The sequence below is a fragment of the Amblyomma americanum genome, chromosome 1 (genome assembly GCF_052857255.1).
Source record: "Amblyomma americanum isolate KBUSLIRL-KWMA chromosome 1, ASM5285725v1, whole genome shotgun sequence".
In the NCBI taxonomy this organism is placed as follows: Eukaryota; Metazoa; Arthropoda; class Arachnida; order Ixodida; family Ixodidae; genus Amblyomma; species Amblyomma americanum.
This window is the reverse complement of record NC_135497.1, coordinates 504,998,196-505,025,732: the sequence shown is the minus strand read 5'-3', so window position 1 is coordinate 505,025,732 and position 27,537 is coordinate 504,998,196. Positions and strand designations below refer to the sequence as shown.

General features: G+C 47.7%; 1 long non-coding RNA gene across 1 annotated transcript; it reads right to left on the bottom strand.

The window, feature by feature from the left end:
• Window positions 1-959: 959 nt before the first annotated feature.
• Window positions 960-7,658, bottom strand: LOC144106589 (uncharacterized). Its single transcript, XR_013309057.1, has 4 exons — window positions 7,418-7,658; window positions 4,341-4,394; window positions 2,942-3,054; window positions 960-1,056 (listed from the first exon to the last, which is right to left on the bottom strand). It is a non-coding gene; the product is annotated as an uncharacterized LOC144106589 (long non-coding RNA).
• Between the last annotated feature and the right edge of the window lie 19,879 nt (window positions 7,659-27,537).

The following is a 27,537-nucleotide window of genomic DNA, read 5'->3' as shown; positions in this document are numbered from 1 at the left end:
TAATTAGAATCTAATTAGTGTTCTTGGTACACTCTCTGGCTCTTTCTTGGCACATTAATGATTTTATGGCAGCCAGAACCAATTTAGGATTGAGGGAATTTAATTGAATTTTGATATTTCTTAAAGCTTGATTCAAACTTGTGATCCAAATAGTCGATTCAAGCTCCTGACATACACACCCAAAGACTGGATGCCACCATTCTCAAGTGAATAACAGTGTAGCAAAGCCTCTGCTATCCCTGCCAAAAATTAACTATAGACACGTGCAGTTGCTAACCCGGCTGGCCATGGTAACAATTGTATTTTGTTGTTTGGTCATCGCAAGTTTACAAAAGCTTCACTTTTGGTGAGAGTGGTCTCGTGTTTAGAATTACATAGACTTGATACACGTAAACTTCAATCCATTGTAAGTGTCCCTATAATGCTTAAGTGAACATTTTCACAATCACAAAGGCATAAAAAGCAGAAGGATCCAATATTCATAAACTGTGAATGACAGAACACAAACAGTTTTAGTCTCTATGTGCAGAATATTAGTTCACACTGCTATGAGTTCATATCCTCCATCAGACCACGGTATTATGGGAGTACAGTACAGGACCGAAAAAATTACAGGGAATAAGTAACTGGTACTGCTACTGCGAACTTTCCATATGCAGTTACAAGCTGGTAATGCAAGACCATGCTCTAATGCTTATTCTGCTAACACAGCCACAACAGAAACAATAGTTTTTCAGTAACTCCGACAAAAGGGAAGCAGGAGTGTAGGGTTGTGTAGTCCAATGAGCATTTCACAGAGGCATCTTCTACAATAAATGTGCAAACACAAGTCTCTACATACAAACATCTGAACACTGCTCATTTCAAAAGCAAACTGTTGAATGTGTTAATGACATCTTACATGTTCAGAAATCTGTAAGAAAGTTCTAAATGATGCACTCACTGAAGAAATTCCAGCTTTCGCAGCTTTTCAAAGCGCAAAAAAGGGCAGTGCCTGGACCAGTGGTGGCAGTGGCACTGCTTGTAGGGCAAGCAGCAAAACCAACTGCTGGCAACCTGCATTAAATAAGAGCATGGTGATGTAGGTCATCCTCTGAAAAAATGCATACCATCTTTTTATCACGAAAAATGCCTTATGCCATAGCGGGTTCGTTTGAACTTCAATAGCGAAAATAAACTTGCTTATCGCATACCACCCACCGAATGTCATGCGATACCTTCTTTCGCCACAGCCGTAACCATGCACTACAGTGAGTGAGGGTAAACGAAAACGGTTATGTGGCCATAAATAAGTCATGAGAGGTGCTGTGTTACTCGAAGCGTTAAGAGATGCACAACTTGCAGCACGAGAGCTCGATTTTTAAAAATCTTTTTCTCGCTTCGAACAAAAACCACCTCAATTAAAACTTACGAAATGAAAGCCAATAAATTGCGCTACTAAACCCGCCATCGTCTGTATTTTGATTTGGAGCACCTCAGGGTGAAATAAGAAAAGTTTTTACTTATGTTCCGAAACACACTTTTCTGCAACTTCAGTATTTTAATACACTTCTACGCATTCAGTTTCATCAGCTGTAACATTTTTTATTGGTAATAGAAATCTAGGTAGGCAAGCACTCCATTCTGAGAGGAAGTTGAAATTTTTTTAAAATGTAGAAATAGTAAAAATTTTCATTTTATTTAAACTTTAACGATCTGAATCATCAAAAACCAGAATATGTGCAAATTTCATTAATACATTTGTGCAGTGTTTTCTAAGAATTTAGATTTTTGATCATTATTGAGGAGTGGCTGGTTTCTCACACCTTTCAGAAATGTTGAAAACGATATCACCTCACAAATTTTTTTGGCAAAATTATTTAGCTTAGATAATGCATGCTGGGACCAGCTTGAATAAATTTTCATCAACAAACTGGACATGGTTGAGCGCAATATGTGGGGCATTTGGAGTGGAGTGACGAATTCATAAATCTCACTTCTACCTAGTTATGGTAATTATAATCTAAATAGTGTTCTTGGTACACTCTCTGGCTCTTTCTTGGTACATTAATGTTTGTATGCCGACCAGAACCAATTTAGGACTGAGGTAATTGAATTTTAATATTTCCTAATGCTTGATTCAAACTCGTGATCCAAATACTCGATTAAAACTCCTGACATACACACCCAAAGACAGGATGCCACCATTCTCAAGTGAATAACAGTGTAGCAAAGCCTCTGCTATCCCTGCCAAAAATTAACTGTAGACACGCGCAGTTGCTAACCTGGCTGGCCATGGTAACACTTGTATTTTGTTGTTTGGTCATCGCTAGTTTACAAAAGCTTCACTTTTGGTGAGAGTGGTCTCGTGTTTAGAATTACATAGACTTGATACACGTAAACTTTAATCCATTGTAAGTGTCCCTATAATGCTTAAGTGAACATTTTCACAATCACAAAGGCATAAAAAGCAGAAGGATCCAATATTCATAAACTGTGAATGACAGAACACAAACAGTTTTAGTCTCTATGTGCAGAATATTAGTTCACACTGCTATGAGTTCATATCCTCCATCAGACCACGGTATTATGGGAGTACAGTACAGGACCGAAAAAATTACAGGGAATAAGTAACTGGTACTGCTACTGCAAACTTTCCATCAGCTGTTTCAAGCTGGCAACGCAAGCCTGTGCTCTAATGCATATTCTGCTGACATAGTAACAACAGTAACAATAGTTTTTCAGTCACTCTGACCAAAGGGAAGGACTGCTGGGCTGTGTAGTTTAATGAGCATTTCACAAAGGCATCTTCTACAATAAATCAGCAATCAGAAGTCTTCACATACAAACATCTGAACATTGCTCATTTCAAAAGCAAAGTGTTGAATGTGTTAATGACATCTAACAAGTTCAGAAATACGTAAGAAGAAATACGTAAGAAAGTTTCAAAGGATGCACTCACTGAAGAAATCCCAGCTTTCCCAGCTTTTCAAAGCGCAAAAAAGGGCAGGGCCTGGACCAGTGGTGGCAGCGGCACTGCTTGTAGGGCAAGCAGCAAAACCAGCTGCTGGCGACCTGCATTGAATATGAACACGATGATGTAGGTCATCCTCCGAAAAATGCATACCATCTTTTTATCACCATAAATATGTAACAATTTAATGCAAACAGGCCTGCTCATATAAATTTACTGCACAGAACTACTGTCTATGAAGCCGCAGCATTTTATTTCACAGGCAGCATTGTAACAGTTAGAATGATATTATTATGGTGAACTAGAATATATTACAGTGGCTCGACCGGGAGAGCACACCTACCTTTCCGGCAGCCCGTTATGCTCTGGAAAGCCACCAGAAGCGCTGCTGCTCTCTTTCATACTACAGCGCGGCAGCTGAGCCCACTAGGCATCACAGAGCACAGATAGGCAATAGTCTTTAATGAATGCTTTCGCCTGTTGGAAATGCATTCTAACAGTGTACTTCATATCCTGGGCCACATTAAAAGAGAGTAGCGGATAGAGCCTGGATGCCAAGAACACTGCGAGCAAGTTACAGCTGGGGTTGCAGCATTTAATGCCACAGCACGCTTGTATTTTTTACGAAAAGCATAAGCCACGCTAGCACCCAAAGTAGTGAAGATGCATAGCTTAAATTTTGCCAGTGTTAAACACTGCTTAGTGCACTTTTAATAAACCAGAATTCAACCCTTTCTTTATTTCCCTGATTTCTTGGACGTACCACGTGTAGAGCACTGCATTTAAATTGAACTGCATGTGAAAAATTATGGTACAATCAGACATCTGATTCGACAATTAAGCGAAATCAGTTGGATTTACCCTCGATGATTACTTAGATGCTTTTAGTCTAATGAATGTTTTTACTACATGTTGAGGCATCACACACAACATATAATTGCCGCGGGGGGAGTGATGCTAGCACTGCTTTAGCAGCAAAAGGTGCTAAATTTACCTAATGGCCCACATTTGGAAAGACAGACTGTGCATCATCAGGCATAAATTTTTATATGCAGAGTGTTCAGAATTTAGTTTTGCAGACTTCTAAAAATATATATGCACTCAGTGCTGAGTGGTGTGTGCGTGTACTGTGTGATGTCCGTGCACGTTAAAGAACCTGAGGTGGTCGAAATTTCCAGAGCCTTCCACTACGGTGTCCCTCATAACCCGAGTCACTTTAGAAAATCAAGCCCCATGAAGCATAAACCATAAGGTTCAAATAAAAGAAAAATGGTTCCGATAGTAAAACTAACTGTACAAAACAAAGAACAAACTTTTAACTTCACAAAAAAACATGGCTGATTGCAAGTGTACATGATGCCAAATAAACATGAGAGGCAGTACTCACGCTTTCTCGGTTCCAGGTTATGGCAGCGAGTACGGTCGATGCTTAATCACTGCGCTGTAAGGGTCTTATATTTATAACTTAATAGATGCACACTTATCGCTTCTGACAGCTGGGTGATTCCATGAGATCAAACTGCCTAAATATTTCGTTCTTAATTTTCTTATTTATTTTACTTATTATGTGCACATTATTCTGTAGGCCAAATGTGAATTTTGCGTTGTGAAAATGCTAATATTTGAGAGAAAAAAGTTATAAACGATATCAAGGCAGAGGCAGCATTTTCACGCAGAGCTCAATTTCGCTAATTTGCCATGACGTAAGTATCTAGATATGAAAGCATGATGTGTATAATATTTGTGCTAAATGTGCAGGTGAGAAGGAATATGTGGGCTTATTTCCGCTATTTTGAGGAAGTTGTCGCGTGCTGGAAAAAGTTTCGAAAACGACACGTCTGAAACGACGTTATTTTCATTTTTTTCTCCACAAATATATAACACGTATATTTCAAATTTCCACAATCAATAACCATTGAGGTGCTAAAAAAGTCCACCAGCTTTCATTGTTACATAAAATTGAGAAGTGCAAAAAGTATTGCCGTAAATCTGGCATTTTTGAATACAGTAGTGTTTTTCAAAAATCAAAGGAAAAAACACCTCATCTTTAATTTTTCTTAAAACTCATGAAACAAGCCTCTAGAAGGAAAAAAGTGTATGAAAGAACGTGTTGCATTATTTTGTTTCCAACAATGTTATCGAAGCTCAAAATTGTAGTTTTTTGAGCATCACCCCGAGCGCCTAAATGAGGGGGACGGAAGCAGCAAACGCTCTTCGCTTCTCTAAATTTTCCCCATATCCCAAAGATACCTTTTCCATCAAGAGAGAGCATACCTAATACTTTTTGTGGATTGACACCGATCTGTAACAAACAGAATTCAGTAGCACTGCTATCGCTGAGTGCAGGTAAACAAACGTTCTCAATGTAATTTTCTGACTGCACAGTGCCCCTATAAGGTTGCCTTTCATTAAAAAAGCCAACTAAACAGTAGAAATGAACGCGGAAGTAAACAGCATCATTTCAAAGTCAATGTATTTTTTTAAAAAACATCCCAATATGTGCTTGCCAGAGGTGCTTTACAAATCCACATTCTGCACCATAGCTTTTACCATAGGCATTTTGGAGTCTCTGTGATAAGGAAAAGCTTAAAGAAAATTGTATATAAGTTGAACGAATGCCTACTGCAGCATAGCTATCACCAATCTAGGATATACCAGCATAGCCAATCCAAACGAATTAACAGCGGCTAAAAAAGAAACCAAAATGTATTTTTAAATCAAACTCGAATTAGAAAAGAAAATTAGCCACATTATGCCTGCAGTCAAACGACAAAGCGAGGGCCTCGGGACACACACAGCTTCATAGGTGCACTGTGCAGCAATAGAATTACATACAAAACTTTTCTTTAGATGCATTCCTATGGGCTGCACTCCAAGCTGTTACCTGCACCCGGCCATAACGGCACTACCGAATCCTTCTTACATCACAGATCAGTGTCTGTCCTCAAAAAGTATTAGGTATGCTCTCTCTTGATGGAAAAGGTCTCAGTGTTGGGATCTGGAGAAAATTTAGAGCAGCGGAGGGCGTGTTTGCAGCTTCCGTCCCCTTATTTAGGCGCTCCTGCTGACGCTAAAAAAATTACAAGTTTGAGGTAGGATAACATTGTTGGAAACAAAATAATGCAACATGTTCTTTCATACGTTTTTTCACCTCCTCCTCGAGACTTGTTTCCAGAGTTTTAAGAAAAATTGGGGATGCAGTTTTTTGTTGAAAACATTTTTGAAAAACACTACTATGTTCAGAAATGCCAAATTTAGGACAATATTTATTGCACTTCCCTATATTATATAACAATGAAAGCCGGTACACCCTTTTAGCACCTCAATGTTTATCTATTGTACAAATTTGAAGGAAACGTGCTTAATATTTGTGCCGAAAAAAATTCCTGAAAATAGTCTCGTTTTCGAAATATTTTCCAGCAAACAACTTCCTCAAAAATGCGGAAATAAGCCTGACATATTCCTTCTCACCTGTAAATTTAGCACGAGAAATATATCCACTATGGGTTTCACATCTACATTTTTACGTCATAACAATATTGCGAAAATGAGCTGTGTTTGAAAACGCTGCCTCTGCCACGGCGTCGTTTATAATTTTTTTCTTCTGAAATATTAGCACTTTCACAAAACGAAATTCACTGTTGGCCTACTGAATCAAGAAAACTTAAAATATGAAATATTTAGGCAGTTTGATCTTGCGTGGAATCACCCAGCTTCGTCTTGATAACTGCGGGAAAGACGGGACGAAAAATATTCATCATTTTTGCTCGCAGCACAACAAGAACGGGCACGAGACGAAAGACAACCACAAACAAGCGCTGACTATTCGCTGGTTTTTTAATGAAGAAACAAAAGGCGTACATATATACATTATCCGAAGGGAATTGAGTTATCTGACCTCCCACATGCCTTCCAGATAACTTTTCTTGTCTGGATAAGTCTTTCATTGTCTGTATATATACGCATTTCATGGTTTCCGGGGGTTTAACGTCCCAAAGCGACTCAGGCTATGAGAGACGCCACGTAGTGAAGGCCTCCGGGAATTTCGACCACCTGGGGTTCTTTAACGTGCACTGACATCGCACAGTACACGGGCCTCTAGAATTTCGCCTCCACCGAAATTCGACCGCCGCGGCCGGGATCGAACCCGCGTCTTTCGGGCCAGCAGCCGAGCGCCATAACCACTCAGCCACCGCGGCGGCTTCATACGCATTTCGTTCATTAAAAAAAAAACTGTTGATAGTCAGCGCTTGTTTGTGTTTGTCTTTAGCCTCGTGTCCCGTTCTTGTTGCGCTGTGAGCTAGAATGATGAATACTTACCAACTTGCCCAAAGTTCCGCCTTGCTGAACGGGACGAGAAAGACGGAGGCGCTCGTGTTGTCCATCTTAGCGCTGTTTTCAAGACGAACTCACGTCAACAAGCCCAACTTCCTACGCTTGTGCATGCACTGCTTGATGACTTACATGTATCGACGCAGTCAAGATGGAAGCAACTCTCCACTCTTCTCGCGTGCTCGATCCGCCCTCGCTGGTGGCCTCACGAAGTCGCACACGCCAAGTCGTTGCAACCCAAATCTGTCTTTGTAGCAAGCATCCTGAACTGAACTCGTTCGCCACAGAGGGAACAGTGGAAAAAGACACGATAGGACTCGAAGCAGCTACAGGCAGCAGACAAACGTCCGTGCAAACGCCGAATTGTGCCCAACATCCTTACGTACCGCGGCTACCGCGGCCATGCAGGCCATGCCGCCGGCAAAGATTGCCTTCGGCTTCGGCTTCGGCTTCCAATGCCGCTAAAATCCAGCTTCTTCGGTCACGTGACGAGAAAATGTTTTATTTTCTTCCTTTTTTTTCTAGCAGTGCCCGCAGCTGTCCGCGCGCACGTGGCGAAAGAAAAAGAGAGGAGAAGGAAACGCGGTTCGGTCCGGCATGCCGGGTTGTTTTCAAGGCCATGTCGGCACATCGGTGCTCCCTCCCGCAGTCTTTGCACAGGGGTAGAAAGGAACGGCGCCAAATATGCCTAATTATTTTGTGTGTGCGATTTAGTAAATTCCGCCAGCAACTGAGCACAGGCCCTTGGCTGCCTTCGCGTCAGATGTCGAAATTTTTTTGCCGCCACGGCTACCTTTTTTACATTGTCCCTAATTCGAGTCGTCCATATCAACGGGGGTCGTATAAACGAGTCACGACTTCTTTTCTTCACATGTTTCGGCTGAATTGTATTTTTCAGGTAAACGCAGCTTTACTCAAACCACGTGAAGGCTAAACCATGCTTACGTGTTTAAGAGACTCAAGCAGCTCCGGTCTTGTTTTTTTTTTGGGGGGGGGGGGGTGGGGGGTGGTAGTGGTGTTAAGGGTCAGTGTGCGTGTGCTGTGTGTGTGCCTGAAAAAGAAAAAATAAACACTTGCTTGCAAGTCACCTTCAAACCCAAATACTGGCATCGAGGTTGCTCCGAGAGAAAAGGTTGCACTTCCGTTGCGCAACACCCACAGGGCAAGAATAGGGAGTCCGCGTTTGTTGTTCGACACAGGCGGTGGCATAGTCCCGAGAGAATTTTCAGCCCGAGGCGCATGCGGCTAAGCATGTGGATGCGCCTCAAGCAGAGCTGTCAAATGGGTCCTAGCACTAAACGCCAAAGAGAGAGAAAAAGTAGCCGAAATGTAGCCAAATGTGAAAATGACATGTATCACAGAATAGCCTAAAATAATTTTTTTTAATGAGCACAACAAAATAATCACGAACAGGAGGGCTCCCATTACTGGTTCTTGGCTTCTAGCGCTCATTTTGTATTTCCGTTTTCTTCTGAAAATAGCAGTCTCCATAATTCTCTTCATCTCGGTGCTGAAAGCGGGCCATTTCGGTCCTAGCGCTTCGCGCTGCGATGGGCTTACTACCTCTATTAATTAATCACTCTTCCTCCGACTCCTACCTTCCTTTGCTTCAAACTTTGCCTCTGTGCAACGGTGCGCTGCTTATGTTGTTTTTGAATAAGTGAGCGACACTGGTGGCTTGGTACTACTTCTAGGAAAGCGCCGGCTCGATGTCATATGAGGAATTACAGTGAAACAAAATTTAAGCGACAATTTTATTCTTATTGAAAAACGCATGCATACTCCCCCCCACCGCCCACTAAATACATATGTACAGAACATACAGCCGGGGGAAAAAAGTCTGGAGACCACGTGTGCCTGAAACGAAGCCTATAGTTCTATTATTAGCCAGCGGCTGGAGACCGCACTTATTTTTTGTGGAGATGAACGAACAAAATTTTGACATTCACCTCCACAAGTGTGGTCTCCAGCCGCCGGCTAATAGCAGAGCTATTGGCTTCGTTTGAGGAACATGTGGTCTCCAGACTTCTGTCCCCGACTGAACATCCACAAAAGGAACATGGACCAGAAAACGAGAAACACAGGTTAAAAGCAATTACAACCACTGCAGTTCAATTGCAGAGCCATAGGGGGCCCGAGGTTCTAAAGCAAATAACGCAACGCTTATATGCACTGATCACGTGGGCGAGTGAAACTGCGTGGAAGCTAGCTAGCTCGAGTCTAACTAAGTTAGTTTTTCAGTTTATTTCGCATATTAGCCTGCCATAATCTTGAATAATCTAACATGGCTTAGGCTCTCTGCCACCGTTCTGTGTTTTGTGACAAAAGTAGCAAATAGATTTATTTGGTGTAGTTGCTATCGTTTCAGTAAATGAAGTTCGGTTCGATATCCGAATTCTGTGATATATATGTGATTCGACGAAACGATGTCCAAGGTATACTTCCGGAATTAACTGGCGCCACAAAGCCACGGTCGGAACTGGCTTTTAACGCTCCACCACGAGAAATCTACCAATCTTCGCTATTAACTGCTTCAGCTTTGCACCATTAACCTACGATGTTCACAGCGTGCTCCAGCCAATAAAGATAGCAGCGCCAGGGAAATGGCTTAAATATTGCCATTTTCGGACATTATACTATATAGCTTCGTAATATAAATACGTGCAGAAAAGTGCTCATCATTTTTAAGTACCCTGAAATATATCATTTAAAATAGTACTACGTGACGGTCTGGCTCATCATTGCTGAAAATGGTTTCCGATTTATTTTTATCGAAATTAGTTATCGCCCAGCATATTGCAGAGGGCGCCTGGAAGCTGGTTGCGTGTGCCGAAGTTGGGAGAGGTGCTGCTGCGTTAAAATTGATTCCATGTTATTTCATGGCTTGTGCTTCAGCTGGGAAAATGCATGTGGGGATTCGAGAACTGGTGTTTAAAACGCTGTTTTAAATACAAAGACATCAGCCCTAAATTTTATGCAGTCAGAAAACGCACCCGCGTGCTTTCACGTAATAACACTGCCATTACTGGAAACGGTCCGTGCGTGTTTGAACGTGATATAACGGTGCCTAGGGAGCCCGTCTCGATTCCGGCTGCCTTGCTTCAAAACAGTGCACCAATGTTACGCGTGACGACCCACAAAGCGTTCTCAGAGTGAAGGTTTGACGCAGCTGTGCTAAAAAAAATGCGTGGCTGTTCTAACCAGCTGCATGCCATTGTGCAAAACCTGAAAGTATGCATAGTGGATACTGTATGTCTGGTAAAGGTGTCCAGATTGCCGCGTTATTTAAAACACTCAAATGGACATCTTTGTTTTCCATATTTAAATTTGAAGCCTTTTTGTTAACGTTGAAGTTTTTGATCGATGTGCGGCAAGATTTGTTTCAAGTCTGGACATAACCTTAGAGTGTATGTCAGTGCTCTCCATCTCCCGCATTCATATTCTCCTAGCAATTTCAGATTTCATGCCTGTGGTCCGAACCTGGGGTCGTGCAACTATTTTGCGATTCCCGGCCAGATGATAATAACTTTTATTCTCATCTAGTTTTGCTCCGAATCTTCTGTGCTCAGTGCTTATACTGTCGTTACACCATGGCCCATTCTTCCCTAGGCCCTGAGTTATGTCCTCAGCAAATCGGAGGCTACTCAATGCCACGATTGAGCTCTATCTCCTGCCCTTATCCGAATCCATCGCTCTGAAGGCGTCTCGCAAACGCGATGGACAGCAACGAAAAAAATTGCGTCGCGTCGATCTACTATTAATTCGTATTCACCACTTTTATAAAAAGAAAGCAGTTTCTGCAACGAGGGCCAGCTTTGTTGAACTACGTTTTGATACTCTTGAACAGCGACTCAGTGTGTTGGGGACGCTCTCGTGATGTAGTTCCTTGTAAAGTGGTTTCCACTGAAATCAGCTTGGACGAGATTATGAAAAGCAAGAAAATATGCCTCACTATTAGTAGAAATAATCGTTAAAAGACTACAGGTGTTAAAAGACGGAAAGCAGTCAATTACACGAGAAAAAAGTGCCTCATTTTGTTTTTCTAAGAAGCCGTGACGTCACGGGAGTCATTTTTTTCGCACAGGCTACCTTCCGCTGCGTACGCGGAAAAAGGTTGGCGATAAGCGGATTACGGAAAACGGATTGCCTTTCACCGCCGTAATCTAGCCCCAGAGGGGGCGGCCGCTAGGACGTTGCTTAAAACTGTATTGTGAAGAATAATAGGGATGTAGGAACTGGAAGCCAGTGAAACATGCAGCGAGACACAGGACAAAGCCACTATAAGCAGGTACCAACTCGTCTGTTACCCCCCAGAGAGGAGTGCGGTGTGAAAAGGAGCTTCCATAAAAGCAACACCTTTCAAAGGGGCTGCATTCTCAAGGGGATTCCAAGTCAGCATGTCAGCAATAGGAGCTGTGTTTTTCAGAGGCAAGGAAGGGTGCACTTCTCATTCATGATTTTTCTTTCCTCCTAAAGCCCTTCTTTCTCTTTTCCTTCTTGCTATGCACGTTTGCACGCACCGCCATATTGCTGGCTGGACTGCTTTTTGTACCTGGCGCTAAAATTCATCGCGCCTGCGCTTTAACTTCCGGAGCTCTAACTTCCTCCATTCACCCCTCGGCACCTGTAGCCCGAACAATGAACAAGCCACACACCACGGAACGGCGACGAAGGCATTTTCCTCTCCCTGCCTACCCTCTGCCGCAGACATCGCGCGACCATCCGGAGTTTTACTTCTCAAGAAGAATGTGAGTGTGTCGTTTGGGTTCGAGACCTTTTAGTTGGAAAACATGCTTTCCGGAAAAGATTTACTGGTATCCACAAGTGGTCAGTTGACAACTTGCAGAATACATAGTAACACCCTCTGCAATATAGCACACATTTTTCAAACGAAAACCCTTGTTCACATTTCCGCATTATTATTCGAAAAGGAAGAGGGAAGATGCTATATTTATCTGTATGAGAGGCGAGTTGTTGAAAGGACACAATCAGTAGCCAAATATTCCAGTGAATCCAAAATTTCCACTGACTCTATAGGGCGACAAGTTCCGTTCCTGTACCAGCACTAGTCTCTAGCTTATCCACAATACTCGCTCTCTCTTCTTTTGTGTGCAAAGCACGGCTACGAACGCGAGGAGCAGGTCGAAACAGGTACAACGGTGCAACAGAGTACCCTTCAGCGACTGCCCTTTTCACATGTAAGCGAACCGCTCGCGAAACCCGCCGCCGCGGCGCATACACCCTCTCTCAAGTGGCGTAGGAAGCTCCAGCGGCTGGAGCGGCGAGGTTCGGGCAAGTTGGAAATTTCCGCGGCGGCGACGCGGCAGCACCGCATCTCAACCATTGACGGCTCGGCGTTGCCACGTGACCAGTAAAGACGTCGTGAAAGAAAGCATGCGCATAGGCCAGTGTTTGTGCTGTTTAAAAAAAGAAATTATATAAAGTGGTGTTGAATGCTTAAAACGAAAGATTTATATTTATTCAAATAAACAACGATAATAAACAAAAAATTTGTGCTGATATATTATGATTTTTTGTGTTTGCAGGGCACCAAAACCGGTTGCAAGCGCATATCTTTTGCCAGCAACATTGGTTTTCGCAGCGGTTGTACAACAGTTAAACTTCTAGTTCACTGTAGGTGTGCTGTGGCTAGAATTCTAGCCACTGCAGCGGTGGGAAACGCGCAGTGGCGACGAATGTGAACCGAAAGCTCGCGAAACGCTTCGTAGCGCCGCGCCGCTGTTTGCTCTATTCGCCGAATCGCTTGCATGTGAACCACCCTTTACACTCGATCTCGAAAGTTGGTGGTAACCTGTGGGGCTTCAGGTTCACTGAGATTAAGGGCCGTCACTCTCTCTCCTTTTATAAAAAGAATAAAATGGAAGGCGATTGACTCACATTCCCTCTGTTGGCAGAGCAGGAAATTAAAAGGTTGTATTCACGTGAAGAAGAATTTTCGGTTTCAACTTTCAAAATTCCAGAAAAACGGACTTAAAAGAAGTTGCTCTCCGACAGACACCCTCGTTCACAGACTGGTTTTCACTTCCTACTCTACCCAGAACCGGGGTAGTGTGAAGAGAGATGAGTCAGTCGCCCTCCATTGTAACTTTTCATAAATGGAGAGGGGTATTCACCTTAATCTGTGCAAACTTGAACTCCAGACGGTTCCCATCATTTTTGGAAAACGGGAAAATGCCGCCTCGACGAGAGGCGGAACCGGTCTGGCCGGGCCGGCGGATACTGACGCGCTCGGACCGAAATCGAAACACACTCCAAGTTGCCGCTGGTGTGGTCGAGGTGCGCCGAACCCGCCGAATGCGTCGGCGGTCAGGCCGGGTCTCGCTGTGGCCAGCGTGACGTCGCCGTGCCGCGCGCGCTTACGTCGGAGTAAAAACGCGTCCCGCGTACTACCACGAGGGTCCAGCTTTACATCGCTGAGGGTGCTCACCGCTTAAGAACAACTTGCTTCAAGGACGCATTCATGCAACTGCCCTCATCCGACGTGATTTACAAACAACGTTGGTCACGGCACCATCTTAAAGCTATAAGCAAAAAAAATGTGCTACCTCGTATTTGAGAAATGAAGAATTACAAAAACCTTGATCCATGCAAGTTTAAAAAACGAAGGTGCGGAAATCAATCCTGACATCACATACATGTATTTCTTCTGGCTGCCTCTTTGAGCATTGCACCATAAAAAAAGATTCGTCATTGTCAATGTTTTCAGTTTTGTTGCTAAAGGGAAAATTACACCTAGAGTGGTAAGTTATGATGAGCAACTCTTGGAGGAGAAAAAACAGCAAAGCTTCTATACAAAGCTTTTCCTTCTTATAAGACATCTTGCTCTAACTTCAACATAGATAAAAGATGTCTTTTTGATCAACTAGAACATCCGTGCTTCAAAGTTTATACTTCTTAAGAAAAAAGAAAACTGCGCTTTTCAGTAAAAAGAACCCGCTAACATGGAGATACTGCGCAAGTGCAAACAATGCCGCAGTATTCCTTTGACCTCCAATATTTCAGTCACTATACCCAAAGTGCCCTCTAGGAGAAATCCCAAGAAGCATTTTTTTCCGCCATATTTGGCATAAAAAACGAAACACAGTTCTGAAAAAAAAGGGATGATAAAGGTGCAACTTTCACGAAACAGACTAAACGTCTCGCAGCAGGTATTTCAAGGGTGCAAAGTTATTCCATGCCTGCCGAGAAGGGGTAAAATTCGAAGTTACCCCTTTGTTACCCCTTTTTTACACCTCTTTTTTTAGAGTGTATCAGGTTTGGGCTGCACTGCCCTTACCTCTGCTCGTTGGGTGGCAGCGAGAGCGCTTCGGGCTAGACTTGAAAAGAAATCTGCGCCAGTTGCCGCCGCCTCGTCGACCGGCCGCCTGAACGCACTCCACTTGGTAATGGAGTTGTCACGTTTGGGGCGCGCCTCCAACGCAGTGGGTTCGATTAGCAAGGACTAATGATCCGAGCCCTAGAGAGATGGTGATCGGCGCCATGTCGCCTCGATGCCTCTGGATGCGAAGACAACGTAGATGCAGGAGCCGGTTGTTCCGCCTCGTCGAAAGGTGGGCTCGCCGGTGTTCAAGGGGGTGAGTCCCAGCTGCGTTCCTGCGTCGTGCAGGTCGTCTCCACGCGCGGAGTGGCGCACACTGCCCCACGCACTATGGTGGGCGTTAAAATCACCACAGATGATTTGGCGCGGGGCACAGCACGAAGACACAGCACGAAAACACAGCCCGTTCCACGCGACAGCTGGACGCACATAAACACTGGCCACCGACGTGTCAACACCACCGACGCGCCCTGTCACCACCACGCACTCCTGGGCGTCAGATGTCGCCGCCGCCGAGCCGACGAGGGTGTGCTGGACGTCCTGCCGCACGTATATCGCGCACCTTGATTTCCCGAGGCGATGAGATGTGTCAGAGCAGGGCACTGCGGCACAGGTGGGTTCCTCGCACGGGGTGGCTGAGTGGTCGCCAATGTAGCCAGGTAGCCGCATCTGGGGCTCCCCGTCATGTGAACGTGCGTACGTCTCATGCAGCGCGATAACTTCCGGCGAATCCTGTGCAAGCAAACTCGCATTTCGGCGTACCGCGCCGCAAGTGAGCGCACGTTCTTCTGCAGGATGGATGGTATGCGGGAGGGAGTCCGGCGGCTAGCCATCGTGCTGGCTTATCTGTGCGGGAGCACCCACTGATTCTAAGCAAGCCCGGTGTCCATCGGTGCCCTCCAGGAAAAGTGCGCTGAGGCCGCGCAACGCCAGCTTCAGGCGCGCGATCTCCGCGTCCCGTGCGTCAGGGGGCTGGCCATGAGCAGCGGCCGCAGGCTCGGGCCGCGCTGTACAGGACACCGGGCAACCGGATCGCTGCTGCCGCTGCCGGCGCTGCCGTTGCTTCGGTGGCTGCTGCTGCTGCTGCTGGGGTGCTCACCTGACGGCCTGCGCGTGAGAAAGCACGCGCGGCGTCTGCTGATGTTGCTGTGCTGGGGCCGCTATTTCAGCCTGGACGACGGCTCGGACAACCCGCCTGGGCATCGGCGCCATGGAATTGCCATTAAAGTGGCCACGTGACGCTCTCGCTGCCAGTGCGGGCACGCTGGGTCAATGGCTGCTGCCGCCCCCCGCAGTTAATGCAGCGGGGCTTGCTCGCGCAGGTACCAGGTTCGTGCGGCCCGCCGCAGCGCGTGAATCGGGCAGGACCGCGGCACACCTCAGTGGCATGTCCCAGGCTGGCGCACTTGGCACACTGGAGTGGCCGGGGGCCGCAAAGGCGGACCATGAGCCTGCGCTTGAATATGGTGATGAACGCCGATGGTGTCGGCGCCGCAAAACGTAGAGCGAGTGTGCTGCCCGACAGAGACGCCGATACCATCGGCACCGTTCACTCCGACGCCGCTAGCAGCTCCTCCGCCGTCCTGCGCCCGTCCACACCGAAGACCAGGCCGGAGCTTCGGTTCCGAGGAGGAGGCTCCTTGGCGCAGACCGGCACGCCGCGAATGACGGCTGTGGCTAGCAGGTCCTGGAGAGCATCGCTGCTCCCCGCGTCCACTGCCACCACATTCCGCCGCATGTTTACCCGGACGGCGAGGACGCCCGGAATGATGCAGTATCTGTCTCATATATCGTTGGACACCTGAACCGCGCCGTAAGGGAAGGGATTAAGGAGGGAGTGAACGAAGAAAGGATGATAGAGGTGCCGTAGTGGAGGGCTCCGGAATAATTTCGACCACCTGGGGATCTTTAACGTGCGCTGACATCGCACAGCACACGGGCGCCTTAGCGTTTTTCCTCCATAAAAACGCAGCCGCCGCGGTCGGGTTCGAACCCGGGAACTCCGGCCGCAGCGGCTGCGTTTTTATGGAGGAAAAACGCTAAGGTGCCCGTGTGCTGTGCGATGTCAGCGCACGTTAAAGATCCCCAGGTGGTCGAAATTATTCCGGAGCCCTCCACTACGGCACCTCTCTCAACCTTTCTTCTTTCACTCCCTCCTTTATCCCTTCCCTTACGGCGCGGTTCAGGTGTCCAACGATATATGAGACAGGTACTGCGCCATTTCCTTTCCCCAAAAACCAATTATTATTATTATTATGCCCGCGGGACGCAGGACCGAATCGCGGGTGTGCATCAATGTTTTGCGCTCCCCTGAGAAATCACGAAGTGGGGAGGAAGCTTAAGAGAAAAAAAAATGGATTTCGAGGAAACAAATGGTGCTGTATTTGTCTCACATCTCGGTCGACACCCGAAACGCACCGTTCGGCCGTCCATGAAAAAAAGAGAGTAAAAAATTTGTGAGACATTTTGCCAACTAAAGTGTTGAGAGCCGAAAGACACAGAATATTCCACTGAAAATACAGCGTGGCGAGGGGGCATCTTGAGACAACGCCAGCCCAAGGGCAACTGCTGTCGTTTTTGCATAGCACGATGCGTGGCCATAGATGGTCTTTGCCCTTTTTTTCTCCGACTCTCGATTACGCACACTGCAGCACGTGTCAATCAATGTCAGATTTCCAGATAGTTCCACCGCTTGTCGCATGTCACAGCGTTCCCGTGGCTATATCGATACCCAAATTATACATCTTTAGGGGATATTAAGTGTCAATTACGCTTAATTACACATTTTTACATCTAATTTGACACAAATATACGACGTTGTTCCGGCCGTTCTGTAACAATTTTCACTATGCCATGACGACTTTCAGTAGATGGGACGTCACACCGTTCTCGTGGCTAGATCGATACCCAAATTATACATCCTTCGGAGATCTTAAGTATTACTGCACTTAATTACACATATTTCCTTCTAATTTGACACAAATCCGACGTTTTACCGACCATTCTGTGACAACTTTCAGTATGCCGTGACGACTTTCCGTGGATGTGACGTCACACCGTTCCTGTGGCTATATCGACGTCCGCGCTATTTCGACGCAATATGGGCATCTCTGCCTATAATTGTTTAAACATTTCTCTGCCGTCACCAAAATTGGCTTCTAGGTTCATTTTTTCCTCCTCTATCTGAACCAAGCGTTTTTTCTGCTATCTCTCTAAGTTCCCGAGTTAAACGTGTGACACTGCGCGAATGGACGACAGTATGAGCCATTACAGGCTTACGCCTTAACAGGGGTCGTAGTGGAGGCGTCTGGGGATCTTTAACGTTCCCTGACATCGCACAGCACACGGCCGCCTTCGCCTTTCGCCTACATCAAAACGTGGCCGCCGCGACAGTTATCCAAACTCCGGAACACCGGTACGGGCGATGGCATTCCGTGGCAGCGTATCAACGCGCTGTGGCGTTTCACTCCTAAAGGCGAAGCTTAAGCGTTTTTTTATTTCATTTTTCTGTCCCGACGCGGTTCAAATAACGACAGAGAAGCGTGGCAGTTGTGCCTTTCCTAAAAACAAAAAAAATTTTAACGTGACAACGTTCAGGGCCCTGTGTCGCAGAAAAGCCGGTGTCGTCGTCGGCGGCGTTGGCCATGAGCGAAAAATCCATGAAGCATTAATAAATAAAGCAGAGTAAAAAAATTGGTCGAGTTGGGTAATCGAACCAGGGGGTCTGTAGTGGGAGACGAGCACACTAAACACTCTGCCACGTAGGGCCATCAGGCGGCGCCCACTAAAACCACTCCCTCCTCCTCGCAATGTACGCCAATGCACCAACAGATAGCGCTAGGGTGCCTCGGTGCCAGCGCTGCCGGTCAGGGAGTTGCCATCCTTTGACTGCACACACGCCGCCTCTTTCTCGCTGCGATGCCATTTTGAATCACGGCGGGCGGGTGCCGTTGCTCGGTGCAAGCAGCTGTGCTTGCGTTGTTCGAGGCACAGTTGCTGCGGACGACTCACTGGTAGGTCTACTTGTTTGAGAGTGTTCGACCTCATGACTGACGAGCTTGTCATGTCCACCGAATCATGTCGGGCTGTTTGTCGCAATGTGCTCCTGGTCAACGCTTACAGGCATGCGTTGTCTTCTCCTCCCCCGGCACTCGGAGCAGTAATTAATCTCAATTTTTAGGTAGCAGTTATTATTCCAAAGGCCAATCCCATCACCACCCAATTTTTCAGGCAGAATAGGAATTGCACGCTGATCCGGAGTACTCGGGTCCGAACCCGACCGCGGCGGCAGCGTTTCGATGCAGTCGAAACGCAAACGCACCCGTGCGCTATGCGAAGTCAGTGCACGTTAAAGGTCCCCAGGTGGTCGAAATTGTCCCATAGCCCTCCACTACGGCACCTCTTTTTTCCTTTCGTCTCTCAGTCCCTCCTTTATCCCTCCGCTTACGGCGCGGTTCAAGTGTCCAACGATATATGAGACAGATACTGCGCTATTTCCTTTCCCCAAAAACCAATTTGAATTTTTTTTTAAATTTTCACAGGCATCTTTCAAAAGTGCAGTTTTTATAACTAAGCCGTTTCTGACCGATTCTTTTCACAAAACATGACTTTTCGAACCCGACCGCGGCGGCTGCGTTTTTATGGAGGAAAAACGCTAAGGCGCCCGTGTGCTGTGCGATGTCAGTGCACGTTAAAGATCCCCAGGTGGTCGAAATTATTCCGGAGCCCTCCACTACGTACGGCACCTCTCTCTTCCTTTCTTCTTTCACTCCCTCCTTTACCCTTCCCTTACGGCGCGGTTCAGGTGTCCAACGATATATGAGACAGGTACTGCGCCATTTCCTTTCCCTCCAAAACCAATTGTTATCAATGTCGATTACTTTTATTTCAGTCTTGAAATTTTAAGAATAGAATTACTGTAGCTATTTAATGACCTCAAACTCACCTTTTTTGTGCAGGTATATATGAATGGTTTATTTCTGAGCGCACATGGGCTTGAATAGCATTAATACAATGAAAACTATATGCAGAATTGGGGTTCACAAACTGAGGAATCGCAGCAGAGCAACCGGTGGGCATGTTCATGGCACAAGCGAAGTCTACATATGAGCGCACGCAAGAGCACTAGCTCGGTGCTTGTGCGCCTGTCAGAAAAATGAAATGAGAGAAAAACTTGCAGTAATCCTTTATCCTATCGCCAACGATGGGCAATCAGTTTTCGCGGGCCTCGAAAAAGAAAATGCAGGCGGAGTGGCAATGCTGGTATACGGTGGCATCGTTTTTATATAACAGTTCCCTGCCTGTAAACAGATATCATGCACCCCTGTGAGCAATAAACAGGCGAGCAACTCACAGTTACCCTTTTAAAGATTAAAAAGGAAGACCGATGTCAGTCTTTGCGAGCACAACAAACGGAACCAGCCTGAACGACGAAACCGAGAACAACCGCAGCGCGCGAGCCGCTCATCACGCGCGGCTTTTATTAAAGCGGAGGACATAGAAACCAAAAAGCACGCTGTGGCTCAGTTGTTAGAGCGGTCGGCTACTGATCCGGAGTTCCCGGGTTCGAACCCGACCGCGGCTGCTCCGTTTCGATGGAGGCGAAACGCTAAGGCACCCGTGTGTTGTGCGATGTCAGTGCACTTTAAAGATCCCCAGGTGGTCGAAATTATCCCGAATCGCTCCACTACGGCACCTTTTTCTGCCTTTCTTCTTTTACTCCCTCCTTTATTCCTTCTCTTACGGCGCGGTTCAGGTGTCCAACGACATGAGACAGGTACTGCGCCATTTCCTGTGGCCAAAACCCAATTATTATTTCAATTACTCAATTTTCATTAAAAAAAGAAAATGTTTTCCACTCGCCTGGAGCGGAGCCACCTGCTGGGCAATGGATCTTTAAAATAATAGCGCATTTTTCGAACCAACAGACGACATAATTATTGTTCAGCCTCGACCACGGGGCCCTAAAATTGAGACGTACAAATACCTCTTCGACCATCGGATGTGAAAATGGCTATTATGAGTAAAAAAATGCTCAGTGCGATAGGGATCAAAGAGACTGTTCTAGTCAAAGCACTCTGAAGCGCTCCCAGAGTATGAACGGCACCGTTACAAACGCTAGCGCCGTTCACTCCGTGTTATTCAATGTGGCGGCGCCGTTGAAGTTGTCTCCACCCTGAAGGGCGGTGCTGGCATCTAGGCACCCAAGTTACTTCTGTCCGCACCTGTTCCAGACTGGGTCGGGAGGTACACCTGCAGCGTGCAGGCTTATGATTAGCTGCCACAATACAGTGTCGAGGCCAAGTGCATCAGAGGTACATACGCCGTGTCCTTAGACAGTGTTGCCTGCCTTAGCTATTGTGTTAAACTCCCAGTTTGAAGTGTGTTATGCCTTTTTCTCGTTCTTTCTTCCTCGTTTTAGTCCCCTAATTCCTCTTCTCCAGTGCAGGGTAGCCAACCAGAACCCCTTTCTGGTTAAAATCCCTGCCTTTCTATCCTCCTCTTCATCTATCTTGAAGTGGTTGTGACATGAAAGATTTGTAGTTTTATAGGAAAGGAAATGGCGCAGTTATTGTCTCACTTCTCCATGTACATCTCAACCAGGCTCTCAATGAAGAGATGACAAAGAGCAAAAGGGGCCTTAGTGGAAGGGTACAAATTTCGACAACCCTTGAATCTTTAATGTGCACTGTGTTCGCAAAGCACTCGGGCGCCATTTGCGTTTCTCGTTCAGCGAAACGTGGCCGCCGCGGCAGCCGAGCGCCAGCCAATGGGAAACCGCGGCGAGTTGTAGCCGCTTTGTGAAGAGATGAAAGAAAGAGTCCTAGAAGGAAGAACGTGCACTGACATCGCACACCGCACGGGCATTGTTTGTATTTAAAGGGGCCGTGAAGGGGGCTCTAATAAAGTTGCGATATGCCTGCTATACTGAAGCACGCCGCTTCACGAATAGTGTCCAGCAAGAATTTTTTAAATGCGATTTGTAGAAGCTTAGTTATGTGTAGTTAAAATTTGAATTTCAGCGTCTTCGCGCTTTTCCCTCTCCTCTCGTCACTTTTTACACGCTGGAAGGAAGGCGCTCCTTCGCCAACCCCTCTGGGAGCGGAGCTTCTCGTCTCGCCGGAGATAAGCGGCTTATAGGCCGCGGTCACGGTAGCTGCCTGAAGTCTGAAAGAATCATCTAACCAATGGCCACCTCTCATCCTGTCTACGCAGATGCGGGGGACGGAGGAGGGTGCGAGCATAAAAAAGTCGCCGGGAAGGGCTCGCCAACTTTGACGTGTTATTGTGGGTCGTCTGCTGCGTGCAGAAGAGTAATATTTGGCTCTGGTTTTCATGGCAACACAGAGCAGTGATTAAGTGAGTTAATGTGCTCTCCTCGGAAGGCGTTTCAGAGCCCCTTTAAGCTCCCCTGATACGCAGCCTGTAAGGATCGGTCCCTTCCGGGCTGATCCAAACACCTCCTGTCCGTTCTGAATAAATGTTTTCACCACCACCACCACCCTGAGCCGGGATGGGATAGAGCGTTGTAGTAGTCAGCGGCCGAATGACGAAATATATGGTTATTCTGGAAAGCAAATCGTGTAGTAAAATTGGCAGACGATTTAGCATTGCTCGGCACGGATTATTTTGCGCAAGCACAAATGTTTGCAGTAGGAAATGACAACCACGTACCTCAAAGCACGACTGCGGCATCCACTGACCCAGGTAGCCAGTTATTCGCCTTTTCTTTCCACGAAATCAACGGACTCTAGAACATTGTCAACACCAACGCCAATGAAGCCAATGAAGTCCTGCTGTAGCCAATGCCCCACTGCCGTATTTCTACCACAACGTTTTATAATGGGTTTGTTGTCCAGATGCGAATTGGTTAGGTCGCCGCCAGGGGCCCGGGAAGTGAGTGCGCGGGTGCCCGCGTCTGCAGCCTCATTTCCTGGTAGGCCTTGGTGGCCCGGAGACCACACTACGTAGCGGAGCGTAGGATCTCAGTACAGTACCGTGCTGCGAAACATTCGATACGCTGTGAGGGAGCCCGCCATCTGGAGCTGATCTGGGTGCCTTCGCACTCTTGGAACCTAGTCAGCAAAGACGCCCCTGAGCACGCCCTCGTTCCCATCAATCGGCGGCGGCGGAATCGGCAGTAGGCTCTTCCGGGACGGCATGCACTTATTCTGCGAGCTGACGCAGTCATATCCAAAAATTTGAAGCGCACAAACAGGCGAGGACGCATAAAAAAGACGTGACGCACGGACCCTACTCCCAACCCTCTGCGTACTCTCCAGAAACCTACAACACACGACATCAGGCTCGATCAAGGCAAACACCTCAATAGAAGCCGAAGAAGCTTTAGCGATATCGCTTTCCACTGCCAGTTTTATACTGAGCGATTCGAAAACCTCTCTTCAAAATTTTGCACGCAGGGAGGTACATGCTGCCGCCTATAAAATTCTCTTCTCCAACCCCCAAGCACCTCGCCCCATCCAAATAGCCTGGGTACCGGTCCATTCGGATAATCTCGGTAACGAAGCGGGCCATTACGCTCATTGAGCGTACTTGAACAGAGCGGCGCCTACCGAAGACAGGGAGCGCGAGAGACCGGTTGATCACATATCGCGACATCACGCTACACTACTGTAAAAAACATCGACTTTACCCCCAGCCACATACATCGCTGACAAAACAACAGACGACCTGGCGACAGCTCCAGGCTCACACATTCCTCTCGCCAGCGATAATCGCGCTTTTTCCCCCTTCTACTCACACTCCCAATGTTCCGTCTGTGGAGCCCCGAGAGCCCCATTCCAACACTTGCTGATCTGCCGACAACGGCAACCACCGGCAACGAGGCGGCTTATTCCATCACTCGCGAATCGAGTGACCAAACAAGCCCGCCCCGCCGGGAATGGATACGCGCTCCTCACATAGCATGAAACTACCTTGCACAACCGCCTCTCTCGGTTCACTTTTCCCGCTCCGCACAAATCCGTTTGCCAACACCGCCAACGCTTGTGGCGCCACTTTCAGGCACACACCTTTCGTACTCGCGCACGTCTTGACCTCCTCCCCCCGGAACGTACTTGCCTGCCTGCTGCTTATGTGACAGCCCAAGAACTGACTGCGCCCATATCTTATTCTCCTGCCCAGCACACTTGCCCCCTGTCTCTTCGTGCCTAACCAACCCGCAGCAGTGGGAGGCTGCTTTGTCCAGCACCTAGCCGGATCTCCAACTTCGGCTGTTGACCTTGACAGAAGCCACGACAAGGCACCGCCTGGATGCCACAACCAGCAGCCTGAAGGACGCCCGCAATGCTGCTGCGTATTTTTCCTCATTAGGCCTTCACTTTAATAAAAGATTTCACCACCACCAACACCGGCCCAATGGGCCCTCGCCGACTCGGATCGGTGGGAGGACGTGGTCTCTAGCTCCTACCCGGTCTCGAAGCTGAGGCTGGTGCAGCGGGCGGAGAAGGTCACCGTCAGGCACGGGCTGCCAGCCACCACACATAACCAGGAGCCAGCCTACCTCTGAAATTTTTAACTATAAGGGCTCCGCAAGAAATTAAGTTTTTCACCGCCACCAACCCGTCGCGGTGGCTCAGTAGTTAGAGCGCTCGGCTACTGATCCGGAGTTCCCGGGTTCGAACCCCACCGTGGCGGCTGCGTTTTTATGAAGGCAAAACGCTAAGGCGCCCGTGTGCTGTGCGATGTCCCTGCACGTTAAAGATCCCCAGGTGGTCGAAATTATTCCGGAGCCCTCCACTACGGCACCTCTTTTTTCCTTTCTTCTTGCACTCCCTCTTTTATCCCTTCCCTTAGGGTGCGGTTCAGGTGCCCAACGATATACGAGGTAGATACTGCGCCATTGCCTTTCCCCCCCAAAAATTATTATTTTCACCGCCACCACACACGCACCTTTCCCTCCCCTATTTAATCTTCCACACCCGCCCGGGATAATACACATCTTCCTGTATACAATGCATGCACGCCGATCTCTACGGTCACCCACATTCTCATTGAATGGTCGACGGACCCTCCCCCGCGGGGCCCGCGGAGCTGCCGATCAGCTGCGAGAATGGGATACCCTACTCCGCTCGACGGACCACCCCGGCGTGGTGGCTGAGTGGTTAGCGCGTCGGCTAATGAGCCGGAGAACCTGGGTTCGAGAGAGCGAGGGAGAGTACAACTTTATTGGCCACTTTGGGGTTGGGAGTTAGAGAAGGTGGGCTAAGTGTGGCCCCAGGGGGGGCGGCGTTTTGAGCCGACGAGATGAGTGGGAGTTGTGTCTTGTCTGGTCTTGCAAAAAGCTGGATGCAACCCTGTAAGAAGGGAACTGGCAGTACTGTTTGTGGAGTTGGGTTACCCTCACATCCCCAGAGGATGTGTGCCTGAGTGGCGAACAGTGCGAGGTCGCAATTAGGACAGACGGCGTCATATTACCCGTTAGTGATGAGATATAGTCTAGAATGACTGAGAATCGAATTCGTGTGCAGTCTGCGAAGCATGGTGGCTTGCTCTCGGTCGAGGTCGGGGTTGGGAGGCGGGTACACGCGCCTTGTCTCCTTGTAGAAGTTGGTGATTCCCGCATAGGATAGGGGGGCCTCGGTGCGAGAATCTGGGTTCGAGGGGTTGTCTGCAAACGGACGGACCCTTCGTTCCCAGTTTCCCGCGAGCGCAGGTACCCACACTTGTCTTGCAGTGCGTTCGAAAGTGCAGCCACCCATGGAGACCATCCGCGTGTTAAGTATGCTGGTGCAGAAACACACCAAGAACTTTGAAGCCATCCAACGCGCACGAACCACCGCCCACCCTATCAACGGCCTCATCCGCCGCATCGCCACTCGCCGCAGAGGCATGCGGGAGACGACCTCTGCCGGCTCACACGATCCTTCCTTCTTAGTAGGATTATCTACTGATTCCCCTATTACCACCTGCGCCACCAATATGAAGAGGCGGTAAACAGCGTCATCCGCTCGGCGCACAATGCGGCAATGGGTCTGCTCCAGCTCGCAAGCACGCAGCGTCTGCTCCAGCTCGGGGTTTTAAACACCCTCATAGAGCTTATCGAAGCACGCATTACTGCCCAGATACACCTCCTTTCTCGCATCCAACGCGGTCGTTACATTCTCGACCGATTTAACCTCAAAACTACTGGTGATTCCCACCCCACTTGTCCTCTTTCAACTGGAGTATAGAATCGGCTGATCGTCGAACCCATGGCCAAGAACATGTTGCCAGGCCGCCACGATACGCACCTCCAACTCAAGGCCCAGGCTCTGGACACTTACTCCACCGAGGAACACGCCATGTATGTGGACGTGGCGAAATGTAACTCTAACACTTACATGGCCTGCGTAGCCACGCCAACCACCACCCTCATCAACGCTCCCACAGTGCGCACACACTTCCCCACCATTGCCGAAGAGTTCGCGATCGCGCTGGCCATCGCAGATCCCCGCACACGCACGATTCTCAGTGACTCTAAACGAGCAATTAAAAATTTCTCGACGAACACAATTTGTCTGCCTGCTGCACACGTCTTCGGCGGCTGCACTCTCAACCCGGGGAACCTGACCGTGGAGTCCGCGTTTCGATGGAGGCGAAACGCAAAAGGCCCTGTGTGGTGTACGATGTTAGTGTACGTTAAAGATCCCCATGTGGTCGGACGCCACATCTCATCCAGGTTGAATGCAAAAACGCCCCTGTGGTGTGCGATGTGAGTGCAGAATAAAAATCCCTAGCGGGTCTGAGTAGCTGGGTGCTCTCACCTGCGGCATCTCTCTTAGCGCTTGTGCAGGTTCAGGGGACGTCAAACCTCACGTTCATTTACCATCATGTAATTCCGGAGCCCTCCACTACGGCACCTCTTTCTCACTTTCTTACCGGACAGCCGAACAGCCTGGTTCGGGTGTCGACCGGGATGTGAGACAATTAATGGTCCATTTTCTTTCTTCAAACGCCTTTTTTATAAGCTCCCTCCCCACCTGGAGATGCCCGAGGGACGTATTACCGAATCGCGGGTCTGTGTCCATAGAGGGCCCCGCCGCGGTGGCTCAGTGGTTAGGGCGCTCGACTACTGATCCGGAGTTCCCGGGTTCGAACCCGACCGCGGCGGCTGCGTTTCGATGGAGGCGAAACGCTAAGGCACCCGTGTGCTGTGCGATGTCAGTGCACGTTAAAGATCCCCAGGTGGTCGAAATTATTCCGGAGCCCTCCACTACGGCACCTATTCTGCCTTTCTTCTTTCACTCCCTCCTTTATCCCTTCCCTTACGGCGCGGTTCAGGTGTCCAAAGATATATGAGACAGATACTGCGCCATTTCCTTTCCCCAAAAACCAATTATTGTTATTATTATTGTCGATAGAGGCGGCCGAGTTTCGATGAAGGCGAAACGCAAAAGGCGCCCGTGTGCTCTACGATGCCAATGCACGTTAAAGATCCCCAGGTTTTCATTGTAATTTCGCAGCCCTCTACTACGGCGCCCCTATCGTGCTGTCTTTTTTCACTCCCTAATTTATTCCTTCTCTTATGGCGCGCTTCGAGTATCAATCGAAAAGTGTGACAGTTACTGCGCAATTACCTTTCCTGAAAGCTAATTTTCTTTTTTTTACTTTTCTCGGGCTATGGAAAGAGATGGAGCCTGTTTGAAAAGCCTACCTGCAATGTAATGCGAAAACAACAGCCTATATTATAGCGAAGCTGGGTACCTCTACCGTGCAAAGAAGTTTTCGTGTCGTCGGCGTTGTTAGCAAAAAACGCCAGGCTAAAAATGGAATACTAGTCCAAATGGAAAAGTACCCAACAGCATAGAGCTCGTGTATCATATTGATCATAAAGCAGTCGTGATGTAAAAGAACATTAAAGAAAAACTGAAATTAAAAACATAGAAAGGGTAAATCTCCTTTGAAAACATGC